Genomic DNA, 16,227 nt, shown 5'->3' on the forward strand with positions numbered 1-16,227 from the left:
GGGCCGCCGAGAAGCGGAACATGTGAACTTAACCACTGCGCCACCGGGCCGGCCCCCTATAATAACTCTTTTAACTCTTGTTTGCTAGTCCATCATTGCTAGATCTGTTTTTTATTGAATGAACTTTCTCCTTGTTACAGGTCCTATTTTCTTGCTTCTTTGCATGCCTGGAAATTTTTTATTGTGTGCCAAACATTGTATATCTTATGTTTTTAGGTGCTGGATTTTGCTTTAGTCCCTTAAAGGATATTGTACTTTGTTCTGACATACTCTTAACCCGACATGAGTTTCAGAAAATGTTTGCCTATTGCTTTCCTGTAGTTCTTTCTCCAGCCTTGTGGCATTTCACCTCATAAATGCACAGCTCGTTGTGCAGCGGGGGCTGTTTGTGGGTGCCCTGTGCACGTCTCCAGAGCACTCTCTTAGTGAGCTCCCGCCTCTCCCATATTCTGCTGGGTAACTTCTGATGCCTTAGTCTCCCCAAACTCTGCCCTCTCTCTTCCACTCGCTGAGGCCGCTGGGCTGTTTGTGGGTATCTCTCCCTGGTCCGCATCCTGGAAACTGCCTTCTGGGAGTAAGCTGGGGAAACGATAGGGCTGGCTATTTCCTTCTCTCAGGGATCAGAGTCCTGCACTGCCTGTTAGACAGTCTCTACACAGACTGTTGCAGATATTTTGTCTGGTTTTCTAGTTGTTTATGACTGGAAGGCATCATAGCAGTTAATCCTTCACGGGCGGAAGCAAAGAGCCTCCAAAAAATGCTTTTGAATCTGTATTTTTTGTCCCTTACCACTTCTTCCATTTTACTTAAAAGCCTCGTGCCAACAGCCTTTGATTACTGCATTTATCATTAATTTCTACAGTATGTGGGTAAACACCTGCCAAGCGTGTGTTTCAGACAGTGGAGATGCAAAGAATAGAAGACACGGTTGCTGCCCCTTGGGAGTATATAGTTTTGTGAGTGACTTAGACAGGTAAATAACTCGTAAAAATATAGTTGAGTAATACGGGCCAGATGCCCAAAAGACTAGGCATGTGTGGAGGAGAGTCATTCGTTTGACCTGGGAATTTGAGGCGGGCTTCACAGAGGAAGTAACGTTTGAGCCTGGCTTTGAGGGGTAAATAGTGGGTAGCCACACAGAGAGGACGGGGTCATGGAGCGTATTCATGGTTTGAAGTCTTCTATATAAGTAAAAAGATATAATTAAAATGTGCCAGAAGGATTCTTGATGAAAATTGTATCTAGGATGTAAGGCTTTATTTTCTTTTCTTGGTCTAGGTATTAAAATTCTGATTTTACTATCAAGCCATGTTAAAATTAACTTCCTGGAATAATTAACTGTCAAATAGTTTATGTACTGATTATTCATTTTTTTGGTTTTTTTTTTAAAGTTTTTAATTTGTGTTACCTTATGAATTTAGACAAAATAGATATGGTTTACTTCAGCTGGCATCCAAGGATATAGCTTTCTAAGTAACACCATTTTCTGCCTGAGCTAGCCAGTGACTCCTGGAATATGACTCAAAAGATAGGTGAATGTGTTTCCTTTTAAGGCTCCAGTTTGTCAGTAGTTTCCACGACGTGACAGCCCAGAAACATTCTAAGGCTGAATAGTATAAAATTTTGTCAGTCATCTTCAATTTTTCTACTTTTCCAAAATCACATATAAAAATTCTTCTATTTTTTTATGTATAGTGACAGATGTTAACTAACTTATTGTGTTGATCATTTTGCAACGTATACAGATAGTCTCATCCCTGTATTGTACACCTAAAGCTAATTAATGTTATATGTCAATTATACCTTAATAAAAAAGTCATTCTGCTTCTACAAACATTAGCATTTGAGACTGATATGTTTATTTAGGAAAACTGAGGTTTTAAATGTGTTCCCAGAATTAAAAAAAATTCCATTCTTCCCACTCCCCAAATTTTAACTGATTATTGGACAAATTGATTTGATGCTAAGTTTTTAGTATTTGGAATTGGTAATAGATAAGGTTTTTCATTCCTGGGCACAAGTGGAAGTCACATGCTCTTATTAGAATGTGATTTTCAACTTATTACACCAAATATTCATGTAACCAAATTCATTGGGCTCTTGCTGTTCATTAGATATTGTTAGGCTAGAGATAAAAAACCAAAAAACGTTACTTTTTTCCATGAAGAGCTCACAGTCTAGTGAGAGAAACTATATTGTTAACAGATAAATTACGATTCAACCTGGTAAGTGCTGTAAATAAAGTGTAACTCTTTAGAGAACCTAAAGGATGGGACAACTTATTCTGTCTGAGAGAAGCAGGAAGGTTGACTAGAATCAGAATAACATAGAAGAATTTATATTCATAGTCTTAATAGTAATTATTTCTAAAACTTTATTACACAGAAGAAGCCATTTGGGGAAACTTTTTTAAAAATGCTGATTAGGGCCCCAAACTCAGTCCTATTTAGTAGGCTCAGTAGTAAGGCATCCTAATGTTAAACTAGCGTTCCAGGTAATTCTGAAATGGGTTCATGGACCACACTTTGGAAAACACTGAGCTAGAAGTTTATGAACTTGAATCCTACTTGAAATCACAGACTGTTAGAGCATTCAACTGAATGAGTCCAGATATTTTTTAGAGGTGTGGTTATCAAAAGAGTATTTTGGAATATGTTATTAGGTTTTTACTATTTTGGGATGAATTCTATTATTAAAACTATGATTCACATTTAATACCTGTATGTTAAATTTTGGTCTCATTGAGAATTTTATTATTTGTAGAAGAATCTGTTAAATATCACAGGTTTTTGATAGTGTTTAAATAATTTTTTTTCTACCAAAATTCAGTTTCACAAAAAGCCAATAAAATGCAAAGTGATATTTTAAGGAATGAGTTTGGATAGATAATTAATTATTTGCCTTAAATGAGCTGATGAAAAGTTTCTAACATGTTTCTAAACATGTTTACTGACATATGAAAGTGTCAGTAAGCAAATATCTGTAAACAAAAAGGTGGTTTTGAATTGCAGTGTTTTTGGAGCAGACATATAACAATCGGGGGTCGCTTCTGTTCTTCATTGAGTCTTTTTAACGAGGGCTTTTCTCTAATGTAGGGTTGAAATATCTTTTATTTCAGTAAATCTTATGATGTATCAAGGTCAATATTTACCAGCTACAAGAGAAGGAAAAATGATAAATCCCAGTGAGAGGAGTTAACAGTTATATAGGCCAAAGATGCATTAAAACATTCTTTAATGCTAATAAATACCATAGTTCTTTCTCATATTTTGCCAATTTTTTTTCATAAGGTGGCCTCCCTTTAATGTAGTTTAATTTGCAGCAGTGCTCTTTTAACAGTGCTTTTGCCACTAGATGTCACTAGACTAAAACAATTGGTAAGCTAGTTGAAGCTGCTACAACCTGTGGCAATATTTGCAAAGGCCTTTGGTTAATTAAGTTTACTCTGTACCGTCTGGATTTCTCATAAAACCAGGTCACAGCTTGCTTCAGGCACAAGCTGGTTGGAAAATATACATGTTCTGTGACACATTAGTATTCTATAATTAGTTATTTTAGTGCTTATCAGGACAGAAAAGGAAAAAATCTACTGCCACAGGAAACTTTTAGTGACCTGAATTTTTTGGAGAGAAAACTATTTTCAGTCTATCACTATACTCAATTTATTACACCAAAAATTTCTCAAGAGTTGGGATTGTGTCTTAATCATCTCTAATTTCTCAGGTCCTAGCACAAAGCTTGGCACTTGGTAAGTATTCGGTGAATGTTATTAAGCATTAGGGTAGTATACTAGATGCCATAGGGCAAAAAAGATAGGCCACGAATCCTCCTCTCAAAAAGTCTCATTTGGGAGACAAGAATCTACAGAAACATAAGCCCACAGCTCAGGGTAGTGTGCATGTACCAAATGAGTACCGTAGTTGTTAAATTCTGTGGGATTTCAGAGGATCGGCAGCTCTTGGGAGCTGGAGGCAGTGATGAGAGGTGTCCTCAAGAACGGGTATTTAGAGATGAAAAGGGAGGGCAGGTACAAGTGAAGAAAGTAATGCACCAAGGTTCAAGGGTGGAAAATTCAGGCAGCAAAGATTCAGAAAGGTAAGAATTCAAGTGCCCTGAATTTAAGGCTTATAGTTGGACTTAATAGTTTTTTAGGGGGGTATGTTAAAAAATATTGGGGTGGAAGAAGAAGAATATATTGGGCAATGCTTTGTAATTTACAGAACACTAGCACTTGAAGAAGGGTGAATTAAAGATGATTACTCTGTGATTTTAAAATGCTTCTGCTCCAAAGTCTATTAAGAACGCCTGTGTTTAAAAGTTATAATGTAGGGGGGCGGCCCCGTGGCTGAGTGGTTAAGTTCACGAGATGCTTCGGTGGCCCAGGGTTTGGATCCTGGGCGTGGACGTGGTACCACTCATCAGGCCATGGTGAGGCGGTGTCCCACATGCCACAACTAGAAGGATCCACAACTGAAAAATACACAGCTATGTACTGGGGGGATTTGGGGAGGGGAAAGCAGGAAAAAAAAAAAAGAAGATTGGCAACAGTTGTTAGCTAAGGTGCCAATCTTAAAAAAAAAAAAGATATAAATAGAGGGCTTAGCATAGTGCCTGGTACTTAGTAAACCCTCAGTAAATGATTCTTGTTGATAATATTATTAAATCAGAAAAAAATATTAGGGACAGTCCACAAAATAACTGACCACTGTTCTTCATAAGTCAAAGTCATGAAAGACAAGGAATTGACTCACGAATTGTCATACTACATTTGATCTTAGCCAAAAGGCCGAGAAGCCATGAAAAGTTGTCATAGATTGGAGGAAACTAAGGAGACATGCAGTGTGGGGTCCTGAATTGGATCCTAGAATGGAAAAGGACATTAGTGGAAAAAATGGTAATTTGAATAAGGTGTGTAGCTTAGTTAATTGTATTGTGCCAATGTTAATTTCCTGGCTTTGATAATTGTACTATGGTTCTGTACTATGTTAATATTAGGGGAAGCTAGTGAAGGACATAAGAACCTGTCTATACTTTATGCAAATTTTATGAAAGTTAAATTATTTTAAATATAAAAAGTTTAAAAATATAATATTGTCTTAGAAAAGATTACAATGCCATATTTGGACTAAGTTTTCTCCTGAAAGGGCTGGTGTTAGAAGAAAGGTTTTAGAATCTCCTACATTGTAGACTTTTTAGAGTAATCTGCTAGGATGGCTTAAGGCAAGAGTGAGTTCCGTTGAAGACAGGGAAGTCGAACTTCTGAGGACCGTGAGTCCATTTTAACACCTCTATACATATTGTAGTTAATAGATAAATTTCGCCAATGTCCTGGCCTTTAAGGCCACTTGAACTTTGACTCTTCAAACTGTTATTTAATACCCTCATCCCCCTTTTCAGGATGTTCACAGTAATCTAATGAGGCTTCCCGGGGCTTTACCATCAACCCATAGTCTGTATTTCAATAAGAAATGCTTTCTTACAGAATTTTGCCTATGGGCCTTCCTTATATATTTCGTCATCTTAACTTAGATTACGCTGTTGGCCCAGAACAACAGAACATCTCCTGTTTGTAGAGGTGTTGGCATAATTAGGTTCTAAAATCAATGCCTGAATTTTATATATACTTATAATCTTGGAAGTTTTTTTAATCCTCAGCAAAGACTACTTTAAAAATATATATACTCCTGTACTTTAAATGTTTAGAATAAAGGGAAAGTTTGAATGCACATATCTGGACATTCAGATGTTTTTGACCTATCATAAACAAGGGATTAGTTTTTAGTTTTTGTTTTGTTTTTCTTGTGATGCCTTTAGTATGAGGGTGATACTGGATTCATAAAGTCAGTCGGGAAGTATCTCTTCCTCTCTTTTCTGAAAGAGTTTGTAAAGGATTGTTATTATTTTTTCTTTACGTATTTGATATAATTCACAGTGAAGCTACTGGGCCTGAGGCTTTCTTTACTTGGTATAAGTCTATTCAGATTTTCTATTTCTTCTTGAGTCAGTTTTGGTAATTTTTGTCTTTCTAGGAATTTGTTTATTTCATTTAAGTTATCTAATTTGTTGGCATAAAGTTTTTTATAATATTCCCTTTTAATCCTTTAAATTTCCCTGAGGCCAATAGTGATGTCCCTCTTCCATTCCTGACTTTTATCATTTGAGTCTTTTCTCCTTTTTTTCTTGTCAGTTTGGCTATAGATTTGTCAGTTTTGTTGATTTATTCAGCAAATCAACTTTTGGTGTCACTGATTTTCTCTATTGTTTTTCTGTTTTCTGTTTCATTGCTTTCTACCATAATCTTTATGTTTTCCTTTTTTTGCTTGGTTTGGATTTAATTTGCACTTCTCTTTCTAGTTTCTTGAGGTATAAGTTTAGTTTATTGATTTGACATCTTTTTTCTGAAATAGACATTTAAAAGCTATAAATTTTCATCTAAGTACTGCTTTAGCTGTATCTCATAAATTTTGGTATGTTTTCATTTTCATTCAGTTCAAAACACTTCTAGTGTCCATTTCTATTTCTTTTTTGACCCATGGGTGATTTAGAAGTATGTTGTTGAAGTTAAAAATATTTTGAGATTTCCCAAATCTTTTTCAATTTTTGATTTATAATTTAATTTCATTGTGGTCAGAGATTATACTTTCTAGGATTTAAATCCTGTTTATTGAGACTTGTGTTATGGCTTAGTATATGGGCTATCTTGGAAAATGTTCCATGTGCACTTTAAAAAAAATTAATAGGTTTTATTTTTACAGAAAAATTGAGCAGGAAGTATGAGAGTTCCCATGTACTTCCTTAATCACTCTCCCTCCAGTTTTCCCTATTATTAACATTCTTGCATTAATGTACATTTATTATAATTGATGATACCAGTTTGATATATTATTATTAACTAAAGCCTATAGTTTACTTTAGGATTCACTCTTGGTGTTGTACATTCTATGGGTTGTGACAAATGTATAATGACATATATATACCACTACATCTGTATCATACAGAATGGCTTTATTTCCCTAAAAATCCTCTGTACTCCACCTGTTCATCCCTCCTGCCCTACTCTCAGAACCCTTGGCAACCACTGATCTTTTTACTGTGTCCATAATTTTTCCTTTTCAGAATATTGTATAGTTGGAATCATACAGTATGTAGCCTTTTTAGATTGGCTTCTTTCATTTTGCAATATACATTTAAGATTTCTCTATATCTTTTTGTGTCTTGCTAGCTTATTTCTTTTTATTGCTGAATAATATTCCATTGTCTGGATGTATCATAGTTTGTTTATCCATTCACCTGTGGAAGGACATGTTGGTTGCTTCCAAGTTTTGGCAGTTGTAATATAACTGCTATAAACATTCACGTGCCGATTTTTGTGTGGATCTTTTCAATTCATTTGGGTAAATGCCAAGGAGCATGATTCCTGATCATCTGTTAAGAGTGTGTTTAGTTTTGTAAGAAATTGCCAGACTTCCAAAGAGGCTGTACCGTTTTGCATTTCTATCAGCAGTGAATGAGAGTTCCTGTTGCTCTATAGCCTTGCCAGCATTTGCTGGTGTCATTGTTTTGGATGTTAACCATTCTAATAAGTTTGTAGTGTGTCTTACCATTGCAATTCCCTACTGATAGATGATATTGAATCTCTTTTCATGTGGTTATTTGCTATCTGTATATCATCTTTGGTGAGGTGTCTTTTGCCCATTTTTTAATTGGGTTGTTTATTTTCTTGTGTTGCGTTTTAAAAGTTCTTTGTATATTTTGGATACCAGTCCTTTATTACCTATGTGTTTTGCTGCTTTATGCGGCTTGTCTTTTCATTCTCTTAATGGTGTCTTTCGCAGAACAGAAAGTTTTTAATTTTAATTGTCTAATTTATTTTATGAAGCCTAATTTTTTCTTTCATGGATTGTCCTTTTGATAGTTTATCTAAAAACTCATCACCAAACCCAAGGTCCCCTGGAATTTCTCTTGTTATTGTCTAAGAGTTTTATAGTTTTGCATTTTACCTTTAGGTCTTTGATCCATTTTGAGTTAATTTTTGTGAAAGGTGTAAACCATGTGCACTTCTAAAGATTGTGTACTCTGCAGTCATGGGATGGAGTGTTCTATATGTGTCAGTTATGTCAAGTTGGTTGATAGTGTTCAATTGTTCTATATCCTTACTAACTTTCTGTTTAGTTTTATTGATTACTGAGAGTGAAGTACTGAATTATTCACCTGTTATTGTTGAATTGTCTATTGCTCCTTTCAGTTCTATCAGTTTTCCCTTCATTTGTTTTGAGGCTATATTGTTAGGTGTGTATACATTTATACATATTGTATCTTCCTAAGGTACTCACTCTTTATTATTATGAAATCTCCTTTGTCTCTAATAATACTTTGTGTCTTAAAATTTGTTTTATCTGATATTAATATAGCCATTGTCTTGTGGTTCTCTGTATCGTGTATCTCTTTTTTCATTCTTTTACTTTCAACACATTTGTGTCTTTGAATCTAAGATGTATCTCTTATAGAAAGCGTGTGGGTGGATCTTGCTGTTTTGTCCAGTATAACTCTCTTTGCCTACTCTCTGCATTTTGCCTTTTTGCTATTTCTTTTCCATACATTCAGTCCTTGTCTCTTTTGTTCCTCTGTTTCCTCCTGGACTACCTTCTTTCCTATTAAAGTTTTTAGTGTATTAACTCCTCTGTTTATTTTTTTAACCATATATTTTTTGAAGTTGTTTCCTTAGTGGTTGCTCTAAGGGTTACAATTTGCATGTTAATTTATCATGATCTACTTCAGATTAATACTAACAATTGTAGTAAAATATATAAGCTTTGCTCCAATATAGCTCTGTTCTTTTCCTCTCCTTTGTGCTAGTATCATAAATAATATCTGTAACATCTATCTATATAATATCTATATCTAAAAATATAAATATATTAAAATATATATATTGTAAGCCCCAAGATATAGTGTCATAGTTATGGCTTTAAAAATGTTTACATCTTTCAAGAAAGTTAAGAGAAGAAATGAGTAAAAATATTTATGGAATCTTTTATATTAACCCACATATTTACTATTTTTGGTGTTCCTCATTTCTTCTTGTGGCTTTGAGTCACCAACTGGTGTCATTTTCATTCAGCCTGAAGAGACTTCTTTGAGTATTTCTTGTAATAGAGATCTACTAGCAATGAATTTTCTGTTTTTGTTTATGTGCATGTCTTTGTTTTATCTTTAGTTTTGAAGGATAAATTTGCTGGATGTGGAATTCTTGGTTGACAAAATTTTTTTGCCAGTACTTTGTATGGCATTCAATTATTTTCTAGCCTGCATCCTTTCACATAAGTCGTTTTCCTCTTGCTGTTTTCAAGATTTTCTCTTTGCCTCCGGCTTAGAACAGTTTGTTATATATCTAGGTGTTGATCTCTTTGTATTTTTCCTACTTGGAGATTATTGAGCTTCTTAAATGTGTAGATTAATATTTTCATCAGATTTGGTATACTGTTTTCTTTTCTCCTTCTGGGATTCCCATTGTGTAAGTGTTGGTATGTTTGATGTTGTTGCACAGATCTCTGAAGCTGTGTTCATTTTTCTTCAATCTTTTTTTCAGTTGTTAAGGTTGGATAATTTCTGTTTTTAGGTTCAAAGGTTGTTTCTCCTGCTGTCTCAAAACTGATGTTGAACTGCTCTCGTGAATTTTTCATTTCAGTTATTGTAGTTTTCAACTCCAGGATTTCTATTTCCTTATGGAGAATCTCTCTTTGTAGATTCATTGTTGCCATACTTTTCTTTCTTCCATTGTGATATCTTGTAGTTCTGTGAACTTTGAAATATATTAACTACTTTGAATTTTTTTTTAATTTGTTTGTTCCTTCAAATTTTTTTCTTTTTTCTTTTGGTGAGGGAGATTCACCTTAAGCTAATATCCATTGCCAGTCTTCCTCTTTTTGCTTAGGAAGATTGTTGCTAAGCTAACATCTGTGCCAATCCTCCTCCATTTTGTACGTGGGATGCTACCATAGCATGGCTTCATAAGCAGTGTGTAGGTCCACACCTGGGATCCAAACCTGCCAACCCCAGGCCGCCAAAACAGAGCATGCAAACTTGACCACTACACCTCTGGGCCAGCCCTGCTTTGAAATTTTTGTCTGCTATATCCAGTTTCTGGGATACTCAGAGGCAGTTTCTCTTGGCTGCTTTTTTCTTGAGTATGAGTTACACTTCCCTGTTTCTTTGTATGTCTTATAATTTTTTTTGGGAACTGGACATTTCAGATAATACAGCAGCGCTGGATTCCGATCTCCCCAGGATTTTTGTTGTTTTGTTTTTTTAAATTGAGGAATATTTGACAATTAAAAATTGTATGTATTTAAAGTGTACAATTTGATGATTTGATATATATATTCATTGTGAAATAATCACCACAATCAAGCTAATTAACATATCCGGTTGTTACTTTTTTGTTTGTTTGTTGTTTCTTTGTCTAGTAACAAACTTGCTTGCTAAACCTATGAAATCTGTCTTCCCTGTGATGTGTGGCCATTGATGTCACTGCTCATTTTTTAAACTTGTTTTTATTTTTAAGTCTGCTTTCCCAGGGGTTGTCCCTGTGTCTACATGGCTTACTAGTAAGCCAGTGATTGAACAGAGGTTGTTCTCAATCACCTTGATCCAGTAAGGTTTCTGTCATCTGCCAGTGGATCTGTGTGTGGTAAGTAGCGCATTCAAAGTTCAGGTTGTTTTCAAGCCTCTCCCATCTTTTACATTCCGACGAGCCCTTTTACCTCTCCTCTTAGCATGCACATAGCCTCATTGTCAGCCAGGAGTGTGTGACTTGTTAGACCCTCTTGGGTCTTTGCTGTAAATGCACACATCTTCACCCAGAAATAAACTTGCCCTAAGTGTAATCACAACCTTGTGCTAGTGGAGCTTTTGGCCCTTCCCACTTGCCTGTCTCTGAGATAGTCAATTCCACTGATACCACTGCTGGCCATGGGTGTTACTCACTGCTCCAAATCGACTGAGCCTCTTCCTACTGCAGGAGAAAAGCTACTTATTCTTAGAACCTGCCACATTCAGGCACAACATCCGCTTCAACTGAGGCAGGAGGGATAGAAGCCCCAGTCAGAATGCCACAGATTTCCACTGTTCTTACCAGTTCATCTGGTTTTTTAGACATAAGTGCTTCTCAGATTATTGTATGCCTTTGGTTGATTGCTCAAGCCTCACAATGGTTGTTTTTATGAATTTTGTCCAGCTTTATAGTTGGTTTTTGTGGAGAGGATTTGTTGAGTGCCTCACTTGGCTTCAACAAGAAGTCGTACCTGTCCCGTCCATTTGCTTTTAATCTAGCTATGTGTTTATATTTAAAGTGGGTCTCTTCTAGCCAGCATATGGTTGAGTCTTGCTTTTCTATTCATGTTAAAAAACTTATGTCTTTTTAAACAATATCTTTAGCCTTCTTCCAGTCAATGTAATTTCAATATAGTTGGATTAGACTCTTCCATCTTGCTGTTTTCTCTTTGCAGCATCTGTTCTTTATTCCTTTTTCCCTCTTTTTCTATCTACTTTAGCATTAATCAAATCCTTTTATGAATCCAATTTTTATTTCCAATATTGGCTTATTATTTAAATCTTAAAATATTTTTGTGGTTGCCCTAGGATTTATAATACACATCTTTAATTAATCACCACTTCACATATAGTGTAGGGTTTTTATCACAGGAAGGTTTTTATACTCCAATTTCCTCATCATATTTTGTGCTATTGTTGTTATACATTTTTCTTTTACATATGCTATAAACCCACAATACATTGCTATTTTTGCTTTAGACCAGGGGCAGCAAACTTTTTCTGTAAACGGCCTGATAATAAGTATTTTAGGCGTTGTAGGACATCTGGTCTTTGTCTCAGCTACTCAACTCTGTTGTCGTAGCGTGAAAGCAGCCGTAGACAATACATAAAAGAATGGGTGTTACTGTGTTCCAATGTAACTTGACTTACAAAAACAGGAAGTGGGTGAGATTTGGCCCTTGAGCCATACTTTGTTGACCCCTGCTTTAGACAATTATTTAGAGCTATTAAAAATAAAAAAAAACCGTATTTCATATTTACCTTCATTTCAGCCATTTCTGGAGATCTTCATTTCTTTCTGTAGATCCAGGTTTCTATTTGATATCATATTCCTTCTGCCTGAGGAACTTGCCTTAACATTTCTTGTAGTATGGATCTTTTGGTAAGGAATTCTTTCAGTTTTTCTTGGTGTGAAAAAGCCTTTATTTCTCCTTAATTTTTAAATGATAATTCTTATCTTTGTTCCTCTGCATGTAATGTATCTCTTTTCTCTGGTTGTCTTCAAGATTTTCTCTTTTTTCCATTTTTCTTTTTTTTAAGTTAAGATATAATTTAAATATGGTAGAATTTACCCATTTCAATGTATAGTTCTGTGAATGTTGATGTTTCTGTACAGTTGTGTAACCACCCTAACTTTCAAGATGTAAAATAGTTCCATCCTTCCCCAAAGCTTTTTCTATGTCCCTTTGTAGCCAGGTTCACCTCTTACCTCGACTTCTGACTACTGTTGATCTGTTTTCTGTCCCTATAGTTTTGCCTTTTCCAGAACGTCATTTAAATGGAATCATATGGTACGTGGCCCTTTGAGTCTGGCTTCTTTGACTTAGTATAATGCATTTGAGATGCATCTACGTGGTCGTACCAGTAGTTTGTTCCTTTTTATTGCTGATTAGTATTATATCTTTTGAATCTACCGTAGTTTGTCTAGAAAGCCACTATAACAACAGTTTTGTGGCTGTAACAATGTTGACAGGATTGTTTACCAAAAGGTTTAATAAACCAGTTCATAGTAAGATCATTAGTGGCTGAACATATCAGTTTCATAATATCCTCTTCAACACTGGGCATTATTTAAATATTTTTCTCCAAAAGGGAAATATCTTTATTCTGATTGTAAAAATAATATATGTTCATTTAAAAATTGCACAGTCTCTTCTCTAGGCTAACAGTTTCAGATCTTTGTATAACATGCTTTTGTGCACCCAGCCCTCTGATCTGAAACCTAAACGTACTCCATTTTGGCCCTTTTTTTAGAGTGTGAGCTTGAGCACTGAACAGAGTATTCCAGGTATGACCTGGATCTTCTGCCTTGCTCTGCATGCTGTATTTGTTTTAATACAGCCCAAGTTTGAAGTCGTTTATTTGGCAGCCACATTCATTTAAGTCATATTGAGTCATCTAAAACCCCGAAGTCTTTTTCACATGTGCTGATGTTAAGCCACACTGCCCTCAATCTGTATTTCTTCAGATAGTTTTTTGGACCTTCAGTGCAAGACTTTATAATCATCTGTAGGTCTGTGTCAGATGTAACCTGTGCTTCTAGCTTGCTGAGGCATTTTTTGAACCCTCATGATTAACCTACTATGAGTGACCTCATTCAAGTCATTGAAAAATGTTTAACAGGACAGAACCCAGATCAGGGAGCCAGAGAAGAGCCCTTGCCATATCATAGTCAACAGACACAGAGCTCTTGCCATCTGTTAAGGATATTTATTTTGTTTGCTAATTTCTGTTTAGTATTTTTGGGGATAACGAGATTGCCATCTTATATGCAATTAGTGAGCTGTAATGTCAAATATTGTAAAATTTACTGAGACTCCTTTTAGTGTCTTTTTATTAGCACCGTGTTTTAATATATATACATTAATGCAGTATTTATTATGGTATCCTATGTATTACCACTACGTATGTTTATTATTACTACAGTACTTAATTAAAATGTTGAGGTGTTTTTCCTGAGACTTTAAACCATATTGTGGACCACACTTGCCAAACATTTGGTGGCAATGACCAGAGATAAAAATCACAACGTTGAAGGGAGAGTAAAAATTCTATTTTAAGACCTGCCCCAAACCTAAATAAGACAGCGGTGTCATGGCTGCTGCTAATTTAGACGGCATGAAATCAACAAAGAGGAACTGCTAGCCAGGGATAGTTAATATCCAAAAGCAGAAGAAATATATCTGTAAATAAATTTCATCATGACAGCTACTGTTTTCTTTGGCTGTGGTCATTGAGCAGTAGTAGATAAGCATATTAGTAAAACCACTGTGTCAGGCAATGTTCCACAGCAATGCAATAAGGAAAAATAGGGCAAAGCGTGAATATTATGGAAAGGAAACCAGACTCATAAGGGGCACATACAAGGAAAGGTAAGAGTTGTTTGGAAGTCTGGTCAAGGCCTGGAGGAAGACTAACATTAACATTGTGGCCACATAGGCTTTATCTTTCTGCTGTTCTTTCCATTTCCTGCCAATATAGTGGAAGAGATTGAAGCAGAATATCAAGGCAGCCTCACATTAAAAGCATTCGATGGACGTGAAAAAAATGTTCCCAGATATGAACATAGCCCCTTTGGTTAGACAACTAAGCAATTCTTGTAGCAAGTTGAAGCTAATCCTCCTCTGAATTGCAAATTCAGGCAAGAAGCTGCAGTCCTGGGCCCTCTTTATTTTGGTTATGTTTTATCTCCACTTTTGTTTTGTTTTGTTTTGGTGACACTCATTAACTCTTACTCCTTCCAGCATGGGGACAGGACACAGGTTGTTGAGGCAAATACTTTGAGTTCAAATAGAAAGTATGTAGAAAGATATTAACTTTCCCTAGCCAGAGTTTTTTTTACCTAGGCCTGTACAAATACAGACATTTTTAATGAACATTTATAGTTCTTTCTAATTAATTTTGCCCACCTCTGCCAGAATCTTTCTTAAGCCTATCTCAAGTTATGTGATTCCCGCTCAGAATGGTTGCTGCATACGGCCTGCCAGATTCAGATCTGAGCTTCTCAGCTTGACCTGAAGATCGCAGAAAGTCTTTCTGTCCTCGTCTCCTACTGTGTGCATGTGTGTTGAGCTCCAGACTGGACTGCTCCGTTTGCTTTAGCATCTCCAGGCCTTATGCTGTTCTGTCTGAAAGCTGGCTTCTCCATTGTGGCCTGGTAAAATCTTACCATTCTTTAAGATTTTGATTGTTCTTTTATTCCACAAGTATGTGAATGGCTACTCAGAGCTCCAGGCACTGTTCTGGTAGGTGAGCCTCTAGCAAAATGTGAAGTCTTTGCTCTCGTAAAGCTTACTTTCTCATAGTTCACCCCACTAGAATGTAAGTTTGTCTCAAACCATCTCCTTCATCATCTTTTTTACTTTCTCTAAATTGATATGATACGTCTTTACGCAAATCGTGATGATGAGAAAGAAAAAGGCAAGATATTTGAAGTGATCACTGTGGCTGGGCAGAGAACATTCCAAATGCTCTGGTTTTAAAAGTGTGTGTGCTAAATGTAGAAAGGAGCAAATGTAACCAAAGACAGGTATGAAAAAGTGATATGGACTTGAACGGATAGTGTCAGGATATATAAAAGCTGGGAGAAACAGGCTTCTGAGGTGAGGGCCATGAAAGATAACTAGAAATACAAAAAGCTTTTTTGAGAGCAAAAGCAGCAGTAAGTAGATGGAGTCAGCTTCTTGTGCCAGCTGAGGTCATGTTAACGTATGACAGAGCAGAACTATTTAACACCTCTTTGCTTCCATATTTTCTGTCAAGAAGTAAGATAAGTAACTGGAAATGAGAGAGAAAAGGAGTAGCTAAAATCCCACGTGGAAGACATCGTAAATGCACTTAGCTGATCAAAATGCATTATTTTCTAGTGCTTGTCTCTTCACCCTCACTCTGTCCCTCCACCCCTTCCACACCCCTGCAGTCCAGGGAACTGAAAGAATTTGTAGATGAAATTACTAAACCGCCATGTTTAATGAACTGTGGAGAACAGAAGAGGTGCCAGAAGCTTAGACATAGAAAAAAGTATTCCCATTAAAGAGAGAAGGGATGGGGGGAAAGGGGGCAATTGAAAGAGGAGAGATGATTCCAAAATGTGCATCACTGTAACATTCCATCTCTTGGTTCCAATTCTTTGTACCTACAGAGCTTACTCCCTTTAAAAATATTTATAAACTGTTATTGTGCCTCCATCAGCCTTATCTTTGCCAACTAAAATTTTTCAAGATAAGCTCCCAAGAAGATCACAAGTAAGATGCCACAGGGTTCTGACTTTTACTTCGATCTTGCTCAACATCCTGTCAGTTGACTTAGCTCCTACCAAGGGACCCTGGACATACCTGATACTCATTAAAGATTTGTTGATTGACCTTAAATAAAGAGGTGGAGGCATATTAATCA

The 16,227-nt window shown here is 36.1% G+C and overlaps 1 protein-coding gene and 1 pseudogene across 2 annotated transcripts in view; one reads left to right on the forward strand and one right to left on the reverse strand.

Moving 5' to 3' along the window:
• BORCS5 (BLOC-1 related complex subunit 5) overlaps window positions 1–16,227 on the forward strand; it is an 84,652-nt gene that overhangs the window by 12,816 nt on the left and 55,609 nt on the right. The window lies entirely within an intron of this gene.
• Window positions 4,633–4,798, reverse strand: LOC123288477 (U2 spliceosomal RNA; annotated as a pseudogene).

This window comes from Equus asinus, chromosome 22, assembly GCF_041296235.1.
Source record: "Equus asinus isolate D_3611 breed Donkey chromosome 22, EquAss-T2T_v2, whole genome shotgun sequence".
NCBI classification, from domain to species: Eukaryota; Metazoa; Chordata; class Mammalia; order Perissodactyla; family Equidae; genus Equus; species Equus asinus.